Source organism: Petaurus breviceps, unplaced genomic scaffold, assembly GCF_028583685.1.
Source record: "Petaurus breviceps papuanus isolate PSGF00001 unplaced genomic scaffold, PetGlider_PUasm1.0 90760, whole genome shotgun sequence".
Taxonomy (NCBI): domain Eukaryota; kingdom Metazoa; phylum Chordata; class Mammalia; order Diprotodontia; family Petauridae; genus Petaurus; species Petaurus breviceps.
Genome location: NW_027187338.1, coordinates 12,206,797 through 12,224,571, shown reverse-complemented (window position 1 = coordinate 12,224,571; position 17,775 = coordinate 12,206,797). Strand labels below are relative to the sequence as shown.

The 17,775-nt window shown below is 41.7% G+C and overlaps 1 protein-coding gene across 4 annotated transcripts in view; it reads left to right on the top strand.

Annotated features, from left to right (window-relative positions):
* The first annotated feature begins 4,423 nt into the window (after positions 1 to 4,423).
* The window catches only part of FOXJ3 (forkhead box J3), a 172,354-nt gene continuing 159,002 nt past the window's right edge, over positions 4,424 to 17,775 (top strand). For 3 of the 4 annotated variants that reach the window (XM_069068157.1, XM_069068155.1, XM_069068156.1), the window contains exon 1: positions 4,424 to 4,668. The gene's annotated coding sequence lies outside the window, so the exon portion shown is untranslated. The remainder of the gene's footprint in view (positions 4,669 to 17,775) is intronic. The other variant, XM_069068154.1, reaches the window with a different exon arrangement.

Genomic DNA, 17,775 nt, shown 5'->3' with positions numbered 1-17,775 from the left:
ATTGGTGATTAGAGATTTTAGTGCAGAGGAGAGAACTGGGTTAGAGACACAGACTCAGATTGGTGGTTGCATATAAATAAGTCTCAGGAGTGGGTAAGATTGTTAGGGAAGACAGCAGAGAGAACCAGCTATTTACAGAACCTTGGCGGGGGGGAACATGCCCACCGTTAGCACTGGTGGAAAAAGAGGAATGGGTGAAGATAACTAAGGAAATACCAGGGAAGTAGGAAAGAGCAATGTCAAGGAAGCTAAGGAAGGGGAGAGAATCAAGAGAGAAGCAGTGATTAATAATGTCAGATGCTAGAAATAGGGCAAGGAAGATGAACAACCACTGGGTTCTCCAACAGGGCAAATGGCGACCTGGGAGAAAACAAGTTTAGTAGTTGACTGCCAAGGAATACATTTCAGGATGTACATTGTCCAGAGAAAGGAGAGTCTGAGTTCATATTATATAAGCATCAGTTGAAGACACCAGGGAAGTGTAGACTGAAGAGACTTAGAGAACATAACAGCAATTCTCAAGTCAACTTGTCCCCAAGTAGCATTTATAAGCACTTATTATGTGCCAGGCACTATGCTAAGCTCTGGGAATACAACTACAAGCAGAAAGAAAGACAGTCTCTGCCTTCAAGGAGCTGCCAATCTAACGAGAAAAGACAAAACATAAAAAGGAGCTGAAAAACCAGGAGAGGGTTGCGGGAGGTGCATGGTGGAGAAAGTCCAGAGAATCAGAAGTGGATCCTAGAGAGAAAGGAAGACATGGCTGGCATGAGTGTTCTAGCCAACCAGAGTGAAATGTAGCTTCCAGGGTGAGGAGGATTCTGTGCCATGCTAGAGAAAGTCCAGAGCAGATTCCCCACCCCTGGTCCAGAGAGTCAGGAGTATAGCCTAGAGAAGAATGAAGACCAGTTGGCCAGAACACTTTCCTCAAAATGAAAATTCTAGGAGGAACCAGACAATCAGAGGGAGGGGCCACAGATTTGAAGTGTATTCCCAAAGTGAGGAGGCTTCTGTGGCAATCTTTATGTATTTGAACATGGACTAGACTTGTTCTCCTAGGCCCCAGAAGGGAGAACTATTTATCCGGTATATAGCTTGCTTTATATATGTTAATTGCTTGTAGTCTTTCCATTAGATTGTAAATTCCTTGAGGGCTAGGACTACCTTTTGCCTCTTTTTTTTTTTTTGTTCCCAGTGCTTAGCCTGGTGGGGATATTACAGTGAGGCATACAGTAGAGAGTAGGTGCTTAATAAATGTTCATTGACTGAATGAAGTTGCATAAATTTAGGTTTGATGCAGGGGAAAATTTCCTGACAATTAAGAGTTGCACAAAAGTAGAATGGACTGCCTCAGAATGTAGTGGTTTCCTCTTCATTTGAGATCTTCAAGCAAAGGTTACATGATCAGCTAGGGCATAGAAGGAATTTCTTTTTGAGTAAGGGTTGGACTTAGATGGCCACTTTTCTAACCCATAAATTCTGTGAACAGTCATATTGCAAGGGGTTGAGGACAAAATATAATGTAGACTACTCTTTATAGACATGGCAATAGTGGGGAGCAAGATGATAGATGATAATTTGAATAGGAAGCAGAGTCAAGTTTTGAAAGTTTCTTTTGTGGCTACTACAATGTAGCATGGAATGTTGGAGTTGGAAGGGCACTTAGCGATCTAGTTCATCCATTACAGATAAGGAAACTGAGGCTCAGAGAGTATATCACTCATTTACTATCATGGAGCTAGTTAGTAGTCTGGAGCATTGACCATGACCTAGTTTTCTTATTTGTATTATAGTCCACTTTCCACCACATTACATCTATTTCCCATATGGTAGATGAAGGACAATCTCAGCCCAAAACATAGAGAGCTCTTCCTTTCCTGATAGAGATCTTATTTCCTATGGGTGCTGCTGTATGGGGGAATCAGAGTTGGGGGGAAAGAAGAAAAGAGAATATTCTTAGGGGTTTGGAGTGAGAGGATCTTAAATTACCTCAGGGATCATAAAACGGCTGGCCCAGGAGGTGGCACCTGTTCTGTGCTAACTTAAGGAAGCTAAGGTTCTGAGGCCTGGGAATGGAAGGACATCCATCTCAGACATGGAAGACCAGATGTATAAAGAAAGGTTCTGTTCATAGGGCCATTTTACTTTCTTTTTTCGTTTTCCTCATTCAGCTGATTAGTTCATCAGTGAGTGTGCAGAGAGAGGCTCCTCCTACTGAAATGAGCTTTTTACTATGTGATAGGCTATGGGAAGTACAAAAGATAAGGGGCCTTACCTTTGTGGAAGATGACTAACATATCAAGAGCAGTAAACAATACAGGACAGTCCAGTTAATTTTTAATCCAACAGATATGTGCTGACCACTTATAAGGCATACATGGTATTACGCTAAGTGCTGTAAAGTAATACAGAAATAAGTGAGTTCATCCTCTAGTTGGAGAGATGATAGCTTGCTAACGTGCCCCCCCCCCACCAGTCCTAAAATTTATTATCTTAAAGTTCATTGGCCCATTAGCAATGCCCCATTTTGCAATAGTGAATTTGTGGGTATGTGGATATCTTCCCCTTACTATAGCATTCACTGGCCCAGGACACTTACATAGCAGACACTAAATAAACCTTTGTTAAATTAGTGGATAGGAGGGAGTCAGTCAGGGAGGGATATTATTATTAGCAGCACAAAGACAGATTTAGAGTTGGAAAGGAGTTTAGGTCCCTTAGTCCAACCTTCATCCCATATTTAAACACAGAAACTAGAAACTGGGACCTAGAGAATTTAGGTGAGTTACTCAAAGTCAGTGCCAAATGAGAGATTTGAACCTAGGTCTTCCTGATGTCAAATTCAGTCCTTTCCATTCTATTAGGCTGCTAACCTGGCTGTTCAGCTGTGTATGAAGAGCCCAAGGGCTGTTAGAGCTGGAGACTCCATGGTTCACAAGGATCTCTCTGACCCAATACCTACCTATACCATTGGTGGGGAAATTGCCCTCCTTTTGAAACTTCAGGGTTTGGATTCAGGCAAAGGGCCACACCTGAGGACCTAGAGTGCCACTTGTGGCCTGGAGGCACAGGTTCTCCACTCCTGAATACACACACCTTCCTTCTGCTGTCCTAACCTTTATCAGGCTTCCCTGGGCTTTTGAGCCCTAGGCTAGAGCCTTTTTTACAGCCCTAACTAATATAGTGCCTAGGGGTTGTTAGATACTTAATACTTGCTAACTGATTGACTCTGAGCTACTAGGATTCCACTGCTCCAAATCAGTTCACATCAGAAGGGCAATGAAGGGATCTGAGCTTAGAGCACCTGGTTTAGAGTTCTGGCTCAGCTACTTCCTGCCTGTGTGACTTTGGGCAATTCCTTCTTCGACTTTAGTTTACTCTATAGCAAAACATAAGGACAGGATTATATGATTTCTAAAGTCTCTTATAGCTTTATCAATCTTTAGCCTATGTCCTGGGAGCAAATCCTGACTCTGACACTTACTAGCTGAATCAGTTAATCAGTCAACAAACATTTCACGCCAAAGACTAGGTTCGTATAAATAAAATAATAGCTAGACATTTATATGGCACTTACTATGTGTCGGGCACTGTGCTAAGTACTGGGGAGGCATAAAGAAGGCAAAGAAAGGGGAACCCCCCCCCAAAAAAAAAACCAAACAGGCCCCGCCTCAAGCTCCCATCCTAATGCGGGGAGACAACCTGCAAAGGACTAGGTACAAACCAGATAAATACAATGTAAATGTCAGGTAGTTCCAGAGGGAAGGCACTAGGGGTGGGGGAAAGCGATCTCCTGCACAAGGTGGAGTTTAAGCTGAGCTGAAGGAGTCCAGGGAAGCCGGAAGGGAGGGCACTCCAGGAATAGGAAGACATCCCGCACAAAACCACGGAAGGGGGGGCACACTAAGGAGATCACCTTCAATTCCCAATACTGCTTGCTTGCTGGCTTGTGTGACCTCTGGAAAGTCCCTCAAGCTTCCTAAGCCTCAGTTTCCCCTCAGTTAAATGAAGGACGGGGCATGTTGGTCAGACGGTCCCTAAAGTCCATTTTCCACTCTAAATACCACAAGGACCAGGCTCTTTACGGGTGCCAGAGATGCCTTGCCTCCAATTCCCGCATGGCTCTCCCGGACCCCAGACTCCCTTTCTGTCCCCTCCCTGCCACTAGGGGTCGTTAGGCTGAGCGCTGAAAGGCAAGGACGCGGCCCTGGAGCCGCCCGCTTGCCGCCACCAAGGGCAAAGCGGCAGAAAGCCGACTAGCGGGGACCCGGGGCACTATTTCTCCCAGCGGAGGGATCTTAGAACGCCATGACCGTACTGCGCCCTAAAGAACCGGAACGCGGGAAGAGGCGGCGCTGACGCCAGGACGGAGGCGCAGCGACGTCGCCGCCGCCGCCCGCTGGAGTGGGTAGTGGGAAGAGGGGGAAGGGGTGGGGGGGCCCCGGAGGAGGGAAGTAGTTCCGGGTGCGCGGCCCCGGATGTTGGCTGCTCCCGCTGCTGCCGCCGCCGCCGCCGTCGTAGCCGTCGCTGTCGCCGCCACCGTGGGCGCTGCTCGGTGCCTTGGCCACTCTCTCACATTAGCCGCCGTTGGGGCTTTTCCTCGGGGGACGGATACGCACGGAGCGGGCCGGGGGCTCGGTTGGGCCGCCCCGGCCTCCGAAGCCTGAGGTGAGGACAAGCCCCTCGGACGGCCGGAGCGGGGAGGCGGGGCCGGGGCATCGCCGGGGTTGGGGCCGTGGCCGAGTCCGGCCCGGTGTGGGGTGCTCGCTGCCCGCTCACTGACCGCCGAGGGGGCGGGGGGGAGAGCAGAGCCAGGCAGGCGGGTCTGCGAAGGCTCGAGGGCAGCGGCCGCCCCCCCCCCCCCCCCTTTCCCCCCCCCCCCCCCCCCCCCCCTCAGAGGGCCCCAGGCGCCCCTCCCCCGCCGGGCCCCTGCGCCGCGGGGCGCCGCGCCCCCCTCAGCCTCCCCCGCCCCCTCTCTGGGGAGCCTCCCGTGTCCTGTGAGGACAGAGCCTCGGCAGGATGCGGCTTTTCGGGAGGACTTCACACCTCCTGCGCTGTTGCCCTTCCTCGGGATGGCCAGATCGACCGGCCTCCCACCCATCCTGTCTGTCCCCGTGTCCTTTGCTGGTGATCGGGCCAACCCCAGCCGGCAGCTGCTCCGTGCAGACGTGTTTCTGTCCTGGATGTGTTTGCATCCTGCCCACGTGGTGTGTCCCCTGCTCCTCTGTCCAAATCCCACCCCTCCCCCCTTTTTTTCTCTTATGCTTTGAAGGGATGAGGGTCCTGGGTGGGATTGATGGTTGGGGCTTGGTTGCTTTAGTGGGGATGAGGGGACACTTGAAGCTTTTGAGTTATTGCCAGGTGAGAGAAGGAAGACATTAGTCAGGTTACGTCTTTTCATGGAGGGGGATATCTGGAGACACTGAGAAGGGCATTCCTATTCTTGACTCACTCTCCCCCCCCCCCCCAAATTTCTCCACGCTGCTCTTTTTTAACGGGGTTTAAATATTGTTACTAGTCTATAGAATTTTTCAATCATCTGTGCTGTTTTTCTGTATTTGGGGAAGGTTTTTCTGTCCAGTGTTATACAGTTATTTTGTCCCTAGGTGGATATTGACATAAATTGAAAGTTGAGCTACACTGTGAGATATAAATTGTTGTTTTTGCTATTTTTTTTTTTTTGGTAAGTTAACATATCCTTTCCTCTGTAGAGGAATTATATGTTTGCATAATGTAGAGGTATTATTATATGCTTAGTTATACTTTGGTCAGGTATTAGTAGCCTCAGTCAGCCACTTTCATGGAAGCTAAAAAAAACTTTTTTGTCTCCTGATCATCTTTATGTCCAGTCTGCTTTGCTGTTGGTTTTGGAGTATATATGTATGTGTGGGATAGTTTGTCTTCTTAGGTTTGTTAGGATCACATTTAAACTCTTTGTGAGCCAGTTAATTTTGATTTGGTTCATGGCCTTAGATTACATTTTTAACAGTAACCAGATTAAAGTGGAGTGGAAGAGGATCTTTTTTCATATCTCCTAGATTTTTTTAGATATTTGGGAAGGAAAAGGATGTTTTTCTCTTTTTCTGATTATGCAGCATATTGGAAGTGGTTAATTTCTTCCATTTCTTGCACAGTTCTGAGGATTTCTATTTTTTGGTAGTAGTATTATAATTTGCACTGTTGCAGTGAATTGTTCGTCTTATTTTTCAGGCCTTTGGGGGAGCATTATTTTCTTATTTATTTTTTAGCCGAGTTCCTCAGTTTGGTTCCCAGAATCATGTGCCTACTGGGTAGGCTTACATTTTTGATCATAAAAAGGGTAGTACAACTGCTTTTCTTCTCTCAGGCCTTGCGTGCGTGTGTGTGTGTGTGTGTGTGTGTTTTGTGCTCAGATGGCCCTTGCCATTATTTTATAAGTGTTGATATAGTTTTTATTTCTTATTTTTTGCCTTTTTTTTTTTTGGAGGGGGAAGGCAGGGCAATTGGGGTTAAGTGACTAGCCCAAGATCACACAGCTAGTACAAGTGTTGATTTAAAAAAAATTTTTTTGTTGTCTACATATATCTTTGGGATAGTAACCCATTCTTGTTTGTGGAAAGAGAGTTGTTAATATAATTGTTAGGATTTATTTTTCTATGTCTGCTCTTTTCAGTGATTAGAAGTTATATTTGTTTGCTTTTTCATGAAAATAGGGAATAATTAACTTAGACTTGCTTAGTTTTATTAAAACAAGAGTTTGAGGGGAGGCTAGGTGGGGCAAGCAGTGAGTAAAGTGTGGCCCCTGAGTCAGGAGGACCGGAGTTTTGTTCTGGCCTCAGACACAACACCCACACACACACACAAAAAAACTGGCCTTGTAACCTTGGGCAAGTTATTTAACTCCAATTGCCCTCCAAAAGGCAAAAAACAAAACAAAACAAAAAAACAGAGTTTGAGAACTAATCATGAATTTTGTAGAGAAATAACAAGAAAATAAAGGCCATAGTTCTTATCTTCAAATATCCATTTGGTGGGGTAGAACAGGCACACACCTAAGATAAGGTCTAAGCAAGTGTAAAAAAATGAGAGTACCTAGTTTTTAGAAATTAAAAAAAAATTTTAGGTAACAAATTCCAACTCAGATCATTATTTTCATGCATCCTTCTTTTTTGGCTTGTAAGCACTTAGCCAGTAGGATAATTAATTGTATGAGGATAGTAAAAGTGTAGGTGGATTGTAGAGAGGAGAGATGTGGATTGGCAGTGGAAAAGAAGACATTTTCAAGAAGGAATGGCATGTTTAAGTGTAAGGAGGTGAGAATGAGCAAACGACAGGCAGGAAATTCCAAACATATTTGCTTGACTGGAACAGAAAGCCTATTGATGAATATGAAAAATGAATTTGGTGATATAGGTAGGTGATTGAATTGGAATGCTTTGTTCAAATTCAATTTTGAGAAATTTGATAATGGGGAGCCACTGTTGGTTCTAATGCAAGGGGGAGGACAATAGCAGTATGAAAATTGTGTGTATGTGGGAGATTTTTCTAGTAGCCATTTATATTTGGATTGCAGAGAATTTGAAGACGTAGATGAAATGGTTCATTTGTGAATTGAAAAAGACCAGGATAGTAATTATGGAGGTCTAAGAGGATTTGCTTCTGTGAGATGTGGTAAAAGAATTGGCTGGATTTGGTGATAGGTTGGAAATGTAAGGAAAGTAAAGAAATGAAAAGATTGCAGACCCAGGCAAATGTAGGCTAGCTGCCTGGAAGAAAATGCTAACAGAGCTCTTTAAAGAGTACAATGAACTTGAGAGGTAGTGAGTGGGATCCCCTAGGCAAATTTAGGTTAGCTGTCAGGAAGAAATTGCTAACAGAGCTCTTTAAGAGTACAAGAAGCTTGAGAGGTAGTGAGTGGGATCCCCTTCTTTGGAGGTCTTCTAGTAGAGCCTGGATGACCAGCTGTTGGGTATCTTATAGTGAGAATTTCTTTCATTTATGGATTGGAATAGACAGCTGTTAAGGTCCCTTTAAATTCTGTGATTTGTAAGACATATTATTCTGCCATTGATGACAGTGGCTAGATTATGAAGGTTTCGCTGTTGTCATTAATTTTTTTTTTTTACATCATTAATCACATTTAGCTCCTTCTATGGGCCAGCCACTGTTGCTGCTGTTTTTCCTTCATTCTTGAAGAGGACTGTGACATCAGGAAGGTGATGCTGTGACATGCAAGTGAATTGGATTTAAGTAAGAGAGGGCTGTACAGAGTTACTCCTCACTTTCACCTCTGGAACCGTCTGGGTCCAGTGGCCAGATATAGATCAGGACAACTGGAGCCAGGCACTGTGCTAAGTGCCGGGGATGCAAAAAGAGGCAAAAGACAATTCCTGTCCTCTAGGAGTTCATGATCTAATGAGAAAGACAGTGTGCAAAGGGATTTTGTTGGGACCTAAAGGAAGCTAGGGAGTTCAGTAGTTAGAGCAGAAGAGGGAAAGCTTTCCAGGCATGGAGGCAAATCAGAGAAAATTCTTGGAGCCAAGAGATATGGAGTGTCTTACCGTGTTTCCCTGATAATAAGACCTATCCCAAAAATAAGCCCTCCCCTTACTGTGTAAGATTCCTCTAAAATAAGCCCTCCCCCCAAAATAAGCCCTATTGAGATTGCTACTGTAGTGAAGGTGATCCCCTGCGCTACATGCTACATTACGGTACCTTCTGTATGGTACCTTCTGTATGCACTGTCCCGTCCCCCCCCCCCAGGGGAAATGTACACCGCGCTCCAAGCTGCATCCAATCAGAGCTGCAGCAGTGAGCGCATCATCCTGTTTTTCCCCAGTGATTTGCTTATTGAATAAAGGTACATTTTTTTTGTTCACATTTACCTGTTTATTAAAATTCCTGTCAATGTTCATTAAAATAAGCCCTCCCCTGAAAATAAGCCCTCTGGTGTTTTTCTGTCCAAAAAAATTCATAAGACAGTATCTTATTATTGGGGAAACACGGTATTTATGAAATAGAAAGGAGACGTGTGTTACTGGATCAAAGAGTACATGGTTGGGAGTAAGCTGTAAGAAAACTGGAGAGAGGTAGGAGAAGGGTAGGTTATGAAGGAGTTTAAATGCCAAGTAGAGCATTTTGTATTTATATTTGGAAGTGATAGGTAGCCACTGGAGTGTGTTGAGTGGTGACATGATCAGACCCGTGCTAGGAAAATCACTTTCATGGCAGAATAGAGAATGGATTGGAGTTGGGAGAGACTTGAGGGAGGCTGGCTATTGGTAGTATTCAAGGAGTGAAGTGTTGAGGGCTTGCACAAGAGTGGTGACAGTGTTAGAGGAGAGGAGGGGGCCAGAGATATTGCAAAGGTCAACACTTTTCATAATGAATTTTTAAATGTCTGTCCAACTTTAACCCACTACTTGGCATATTTCTAACAGTTTTATCAAATCCTTTTTTTGTTTATACTCTGGAAATACATATGAGTATTTCTTGTGTGACCTTTGGCAAGTCACTTCTCTTAACCTTAGTTCCTCATCTCTGGAAAGTTGTATGAGATGGCCTCTAAAGTTCTTTCTGCTTCTGAGTCTATGAATCTCTGTATGATCAATTTTCATAGTAAATTAAAGAAAACATTAGGAAAGGAAGTTTGTTGAGAGAAAATGTATCTGTGTATCATATACCAAAATGGAATAAAATTATTTTTAGATTATTTCTTTCAAATTCAGTGGAAGTACTCACTGCTCCTTCCATTTGTGTAGATAATCAAGAGTTGATTCTGATCAGGTTTATGTATCTGGAATGTCCAGAATAGAGGAATAGAGAGAGAGGGTGAAGGGTCAGGGAGAACTTCTATGTAGCTTTTTTTTTTTTTTTTTTTTTTTGCTTTTTGGAGGGGGAAGGTAGGGCAGTTGGGGTTAAGTGACTTGCCCAAGTTCACATGGCTAGTTTTGTGTTAAGTGTCTCAGGCCGGATTTGAACTCAGGTACTCCTGACTCCAGGGCTGGTGCTCTATTCACTGTGCCACCTAGGCACCCCTCTGTGTAGTTTTTTTTTTCTCTATGTAGTTTTAAGAACCACCTGCAATAGTGAAAATCATGGGAATGGATTAATCTTGGGAAGGATCAAGTGTAAACTGAGGAAAGACAAAGGTCCAGAACTGAACCTAGATAGCTGAGTTTAGATGAGCCATTTGTGCTTTTTAAGTAGAGTTTGAAAGTTGGTGCTTCTATATTTTACAAGGCTTTGAGCTGTGTACAGCTTAACACAGAACAAGGGTCTATGTGTCATGGAGAGCAGAATTTTCTGACCTTAAGGACCGACATTTATAAAGTCTTTATTAAAGTGTCTCCTCAAACTCTCCCTTGCATGTTGTGTCCTGCTTCTTACTTTGTTCACCCCTAGTCTGGGCTCTGTTCTGGAGACACAGTAGGCTAAAGGCTAGAGGGAGGGTGGAGGAATTTAAGAGAACCAGTGGATGTGTTGCAGAAACAAAGGAGAGGAAGAATTTCTAGAAAAAAGGGTAGATGATGGCATTATTTGGGTTATGGAGGTTTACAAGGATAATCATCTAGAGGATACCCAGTGCTGATCCCTGGGAAACAGCATAAAAACAACACAGATTCTGTCTTTATAAATCTCTCTAAGTCAGCTTAGAGATAATATTTGTGAAGTGCTTATTGCAAAGTACCTGGCACATAGTAAGTGCTTAATAAATGCTTGTTCGCTCCTCTTTCCTCCCTGATCTCAAGAGGACTATATACCAGTTAGAGGAGACAGCACATAGGAAGAAGGCAGATGGCAATCAATGTCCATTGGTTTCCGGGTGCAAAATGGCAGTTTCATTAACCAGATTTGTTTGAAGTATCTGTAGCAACATGGCCTGATGTGGTAATTCTTAAATTTTTTTCCTTTAATATTTCTCTAACTTTTAGTTCTCAACTCCTATCCAATGATAAACCTGTCTGAATTGCAAGCACCTTTCTAATACCCCAGTTTATGTTAACATCATGCTTATAACCCGTGTTTTCTTTTTTGCAAAACTGTATTTTCACAAGTTTTTGCAATTATTCTTTTGTACCCTTGACCAAATATACTTCTTTCTTGTCCATTACTTTTAAACGATAGTTTCCTGATTTATTCCTGACTGTACTTGCCTAATCCTTTTTTCAGCTTTTTTTTTTTTTGTTGTTGTTGCTTTTTGAAGGGGCAACGGCAGGGCAATTGGAGTTGCCCAAAGTCACAAGGCTAGTGTTACGTGTCTGAGGTCGGATTTGAACTCAGGTCCTCCTGACTCCAGGGCCAGTGCTCTATTCACTGTGCCACCTAGCTACCCCCTTTTCTCAACTCTTAATTCCCAAAATATATTTCTAACTTTGAGGCTCTTCACATGAATCATAGAAAACAGAAGGAAAAGGAAGTTCTAGAAATTTTGGGGAACTATTGATTTTCAGTGGGTAGACCCGAGATGAAAGTTTAGAAACCTACATTCTGTGTCTGTTATTTGCTTTCTAAATACCTTCAACAGTCAGTTTCATACCTCTTCTCCCCTCACTGTAGGGTATCAATCAAACAACCAATCAAGTATTTATTAAGTGCCTGTTATGTGCCAGGCATTGTTCTAAGTGGCTGGAGAGGCAGTGATAGTAATAGCGTTCTATAAATATTTTCTCATTTAGTCTTCACAACAACCCTAGGAAATAGGGTAGCACTATTAGGAAGTAGCACTATTATTATCTCATTCTAGATGAGGAAATTGAGGCAGATAGAGGTTAAGTGACTTCCCCAGGTGACATGGCTAATATGTGTCTGTGGCCACATTTGATCCCAGGTCTTCTAGACTTCATCCCCAATTCTCTACCCTAGGGTGTTCTGCTTAGTTGCCTACAGTAGTTAAAAGTAAAAACAATGAAACAATCTGAGCTTACATTCTAATGAGGGAGAGAAGTAGTTCTACAAATATATACAGCATAAGTATAAAGTGAATAAATACAAATATATGCAAAATAAATGCAAGATAATATGTGGGGAAGGGCATAAGCAGTTGAAGGGATGAGGAAAGCCTTCTTTTAGAAGAGTACTTGAGCTAGGTCTTAAAGGAAGAGAACCCTTTGAGATGCAGTTAAGAAGGAAGCATTCTGGGCATGTGAATTGGCTATTGTCAAGGTCCATAGATAGGAGATGAAGTATTGTGAGGGAGGAATGAGAGGACAGTTTAATGGGAGCTCTTAATGTGGGAGGGGGCAGTAATGTCCAGCAAACCTTGTAAGATAGATTGTAGTCCAGGCTGTTTAGGACTTTAAAAGCCAAACAAAGAAGTTTGTATTTGATCCTAGAGGTAGAAATGGCAACATTGGGCAATTGATGTGGGGTGTGGAGAAGTGAGGAATTCAGGAAGTATCCAGACACAGGAAGGATTTCAACAGAAATGGGGAAGTTTGGAAGAGGGGAGGGTTTTGGGGAAAAGATAATGAATTGTTTGTGGGGAAGTTGAATTTAAGAGGTGTCCTGGACATTTAATTTGAAATGTCCAGTAGACAGTTAATGATATGAGACTGAAGCTCAAGGTGAGGACTGAGTTCATGAAGTTTATAATAGAAAAGCAACATAAATAATTGGTATTTTAGTAATTTACATTTAGAATAGTATTTCACTTAGAGGTGTGATTATTAGGTCAACTGCTTATTTTGTGTGATTTGTGGATTCAGTCATATGAATGAATGTTCCAGGCAGTTTGCTAAGCCTTTGGATATAGAACAAGTGAACTCCTGCCCTCAAGGAACTTATATTCTAATAGAGGGGCACATTTACATATCCTGGTCAGTGGATGGGATTGTGAGGAAAGCAATAAAATCTGTCCAGTAAAATATTTGTTAGAGTTGATTGGATAACTTCTTAGAGCAAGAGGTGGCAGTGCAATTGGCACATAGAAGTCTCATTTTGGTCAATTTAACAGTGTGTTAAAATGGCTTTGTTCAAATTTATTTTACATTCAGTTGAGTGATAAACATTCAGTGCTTACTAAGTACAAAAGATTTTTTTCTGACTTGTAATTTCATTTGCGTATTATTAAACTCCATTCATATATATTCTCACCTCATCCATAGCATTTTATTTAGGTGCTAGGGAGACAAAGAAAAACAAGAAAAGGACCTCCTCTCAAGAAGCTTATAATCTAAAAGGGAGAGGATTTAGTATATATATCTAAGTCTCATACAAGCTGCAATGGAATGAGTGACCTGGATTTGAATTATGTCCCTGCCATTAATTACCTGTGTTACAGGACAAATCACTTTACCTCTCTGGACTTGAGTTTCCTTATGTGTAAAATGACAGGGCTGGCCTCAGTGAGCCCTAAGACCTCTTCCAGCTCAAATATATTATCCTAAGATAGAAGGTGATAAGGGCAAAGGATAGATCAAGACAAAGTGTCACATGAAAATTCCAGGAGAGTGATCACTTTATTTGGGGAAAGGAGGATCAGAAAGAAGCAGAATCAATAAAGAGGAAGACTGATGGCTTGGAAAGAACATGCCCTATATTTGGAGTTGTCTGACCATCTTTGTACCAATGGCAGCTCTGTTACTTAACACCATTTGGTGATTGGACAATCACTTAATTTTTTTGAGTTTAATTTCCTCTGTGAAATGAGAGAGTTGTATTCGATGGGATTTAAGGTCTTTTCTTCCACCTGTGTATCCTTTGATCCTTAAAAGGCTTCATGTAAGAGATGGCATCTCTGTTGCATATTGCTGGAAGAGCAATGCAACAGGTAAGAAGTGTGGACAGAATGAATTCTGGATTTAAGTGAATGCATGGAGGGAGAAGCAGTACAGTATTAGTGGATGGTATCTTCTAGTTAGAGAAGCAGTCTGATGTAGTGGGAAGAATGATAGACTTGGAGGTAGTAGGCTTAAATTCCTATCTTGACTGTCACTAGTTCTGTGACCCTTGAACAATTCTCTTAATAATCCCTTTCCACACCTATAAAAATAGGAATAATAATTGTACTACTAGTAAAGCCCTTGATTAAACCATAAATTGTAATTTATAAGAGTATAATGTAGAGTGTGAAGGGGGAGTAGTGTGAAATAAGATTGGAAAGATAGATTGGAACCAGATTGTAGAAAATCCTAAATACCAGACTAAGAAGTTTGTATTTTATTCTTTAGTGGGGGGAAATTGAAGATTTTGGAGCAGAGGGGAACGTTCAGGACTGAAACAAACATTTGCATTGCTATCTCTTGCTATAATGTCCAAAAATTTGTTTTCCAGGTACTTGTTTATTTTAAATTTTTTTCCTTTTAACAAACCCCAGCTCAGAACCTACTCCATTTTCATGCAACCTTATTGTTTGGTTTGTTATACACAGTTCTCCACCTTTTCGCTATTCAGAGACCCTGGCCCAGAACCTGGTCCACTTTAGTTTCTGTACTATGTTGGGATTGCCCCCATTGCTATTCTTTTAGGCTCTCTATACTTGTCTAAGTTCATCACTTATTGACAGAGTCATTCTTTAATACCCGTAAAACCCTACTATAGACATTTTACGTAATTTCAGATTTTAAGAATATTAATGATTGCATTTATAAAGCTGTGCTGATTAAGAACTGTAGCTCAACGTTTTTGTTATAGAGATTTCTGAGATTGATGAAGGTACCTGCTATAGAGAATTTTTTGTTTAATAGAATTTGTTATAACCAGATCAGCAAAGCACTATTATTGGGAGCCATCTGTTGAGATGTGGAAATAGCCTAGTTATATTTTAATTATATTCTGTAAAATAGAATTCTACCTATTTTAAGGTACTTTTCTTGGTACCTTAGGCAGCCGTTTCAGTTGAAGTGACAAGAGCTGATAACTGCAAATGTTTCTTTCAAGGATATTATATGGTGCCCTTTTTGGGGTTTGTTTTTGTCCAGATTTGTGATTTCATTGGTATGGGGATGTCGATCTGTAACTTATGTGCAATTTAGAGAGTTGACTGGGGGTATTGAAAGGTGTCAAATGACTTGCCCATGGTCACTCAATGTATGTCCTAGAGAGGATATGAACTATATCTTCCTTACTAAAAGGCTGGTTCTTTGTTTACTGTGCCATACTGCCATAGGCTGGGGAAGTAGATTTCTTTGTAGTTTCTTCAAGAAACTAAAATGTAATGAAATCCTTTGTACAGATAACTTGGCACTACAATAATAAATACAGTGTTGTACTATTAGTTTACCTTTCTAAATTGTTTTATGGTTTATAATGTACTTAATATATAGGACCCTATTTAGTAAATTTTTAATCTTTTGACCCCATCTGAAGAATTGTCCTAGTAGTTACTGAGTAAATTTGGTTGACTGTGAAATGTTCACTACAGTTTCTAAGGCAATTTATGTGTGGACATGTCTGAGTTGATACTGTTATTTTTGACTTAATTCTCCTCAGCAATGGAGTGAAGCAGATTTTGTCATCGGACCAGTATTTCTTATAGGATAGTAAGGGATGAGGAAATTAGTATTGGTTATGGGTTGTCTGGAAAATTTATCTCAGCAAGTCCTGCCTTACTGACTTAGCATGTGCATGCCTGCTCTCCATCCTCACCTTCACTTCTAGGAGGCTCTAATTCCCTTTAAGAAACCTTTCCTGATTCTCCCATTTGTTAAGAACTGCTACCTGTCCCTCCTAGCCACTGATACAAAGTATCCTGGACATTTGTAGTTGGTTTGGTTTTTCAATGTTGTTGATGGCAATTTCAAAGAAGTATGATGCCTGGGTAGCTGAATTCAATTATGGGTTTCAGCTTTTTTTATTATCTTCCCCCCCTCTTCTAAATTTGACTGTTTCTATCGAGGGCATCATCATTCTTAAGGTTACCCAGGTTCACAACTAAAATGTTATCCATGACTCTTCATCCTCCTTCACCTCACATATCCAGTCAGTTGCTGGATCTTGTTATTTTTACTCCACAACATCTTTCACGTCCTTCCTCTCTCCCCTCACAGGACACCCATCCTAGTTCAGGCCCTCATCACCTTTTTTTTTTTTTTAATTTATTTACTATTAGTTTACAACATTCAGTTTCACAAGTTTTTGAGTTCCAAATTTTCTCCACCACCTTCTCTTCTCTGTCCTGTCCCCTGCCCCCCAAGGCAGCATGCAATCTGATATAGGTTCTACATATACATTCACATTAAACAAATTAGTCAAGTTGTAAAGAAGAATTATAACCAATGGAATGAATAACGAGGAAGAAGAAATAGAATGAAACAAAACAAAAAAGAGAGCAAGTAGTTTGCTTCGATCTGCATTCAGACTCAGTAATTCCTTTTTTTTTTTTTTTTTTAAAGCAATTGGGGTTAAGTAACTTGCTCAAGGTTACACGGCCAGGTGTTTCTGGGTGGGTGCTAAGTGTCTGAGCCCGGGATTCGATCTCCAGGTCTTCTCAACACTGGAGCCGGTGCTCTTACTCGCTGTGCTACCTGGCCGCCCCCAGACTCAGTAATTCTTAATCTGGATGTGGATAGCCTTTTTTATCACAAGTCCTTTGGAGTTGTCTTATAACCTTGTATTACTGGGGGGAGCCCAGTTTATCAAAGTCAGTCATCACAGGTATGATGTGTCTCTGTCATCACCTTTTGCCTGGATTAAGCTTCTCACTGGGTCTCCTTGCTCTAAATCTCTCCCTAATACATCCTCAGCACAGTTGCTAAAGTGATTTTCTTTAAGCTTAATTTTGACTATGTCATTCTACTATATGAACTCCTCTGTTTTTAAAGCTCTTCACAACCTGGCCCAACCTTGTTATTATGTATATTACTCCCCTCCTTAGGCTGACCCTTTTGCTGTCTCTCATATGCAACATTTATATCACTTGTCCCTCTTCCTTTGTTTTCATTCTTCCTCTGACCTGTAATACACTTCCTTATCATCAAAGGTTTTGACACTATCCAATGGTTCAGAATCATCAATAGATAGGATTTTATACTGTCTGCTTTCCCACTGCACCCAGAGGACCATGGGATGCTTCCTTGTGTCTTGCTGCTGAAATCTGTGTTTTCTCTATCAGAATGGGAGCTCTTTGAAAGCAAAGATTGGCTCCCCTTTTCTATTTCCTTTTCTGGCCCTGTTCCTGACCTTCTGGATATCAGAATCATGCCTCTAGTGCTGTCTAATTCTTGGAACTATCCTCAACAACTGGGACCTTCTTATTCTGGATTATTCTGCTATTTGTGGGGGCCTGCTTAGTATGGAATATCTGTCTTTAAGGTTTGCCTTCTGAAATTACATAGGTGTTAAGTAGTAGACACAGGAATTACATCCTGATTCTAAATCCAGGACTCTTGCCATTATGCCGCTGCTGCTGCCTATCTTTTTTTCAGAGATTTGCTAGAACAGTTGTCATAAGTTTCTAGATTCTTTCTCAATGACTTCTAATCAATCAAACAATGAATCAGTGAATTACCTATGATGTGCTAACTAGGTACTGGGGGAGCAAAAGCAGAAACGATAGCGTCTGTTTACATGATATTGGGAGGGGGAGGAATATAGCATGTTCACAAGTAAGCCCAATAAAACATAGATAAAAAATAAGGATAAAGTGATTCATTCAGTGTTTGAAAGGTGTTATAAAGACAGACAGGAACCCTTAAAAACCTTTCTTCACACTGAAATATTGCATATGCCAACATTTTCTCATGGCCACATTATAATACAATAATAAATACATCAAGCCACTCTTACAAAAATATTGGCAGCCTTCACCCACCTTGTCAAAATGAAAATGGTAGAACTCAGTTACATTCCCTTGAA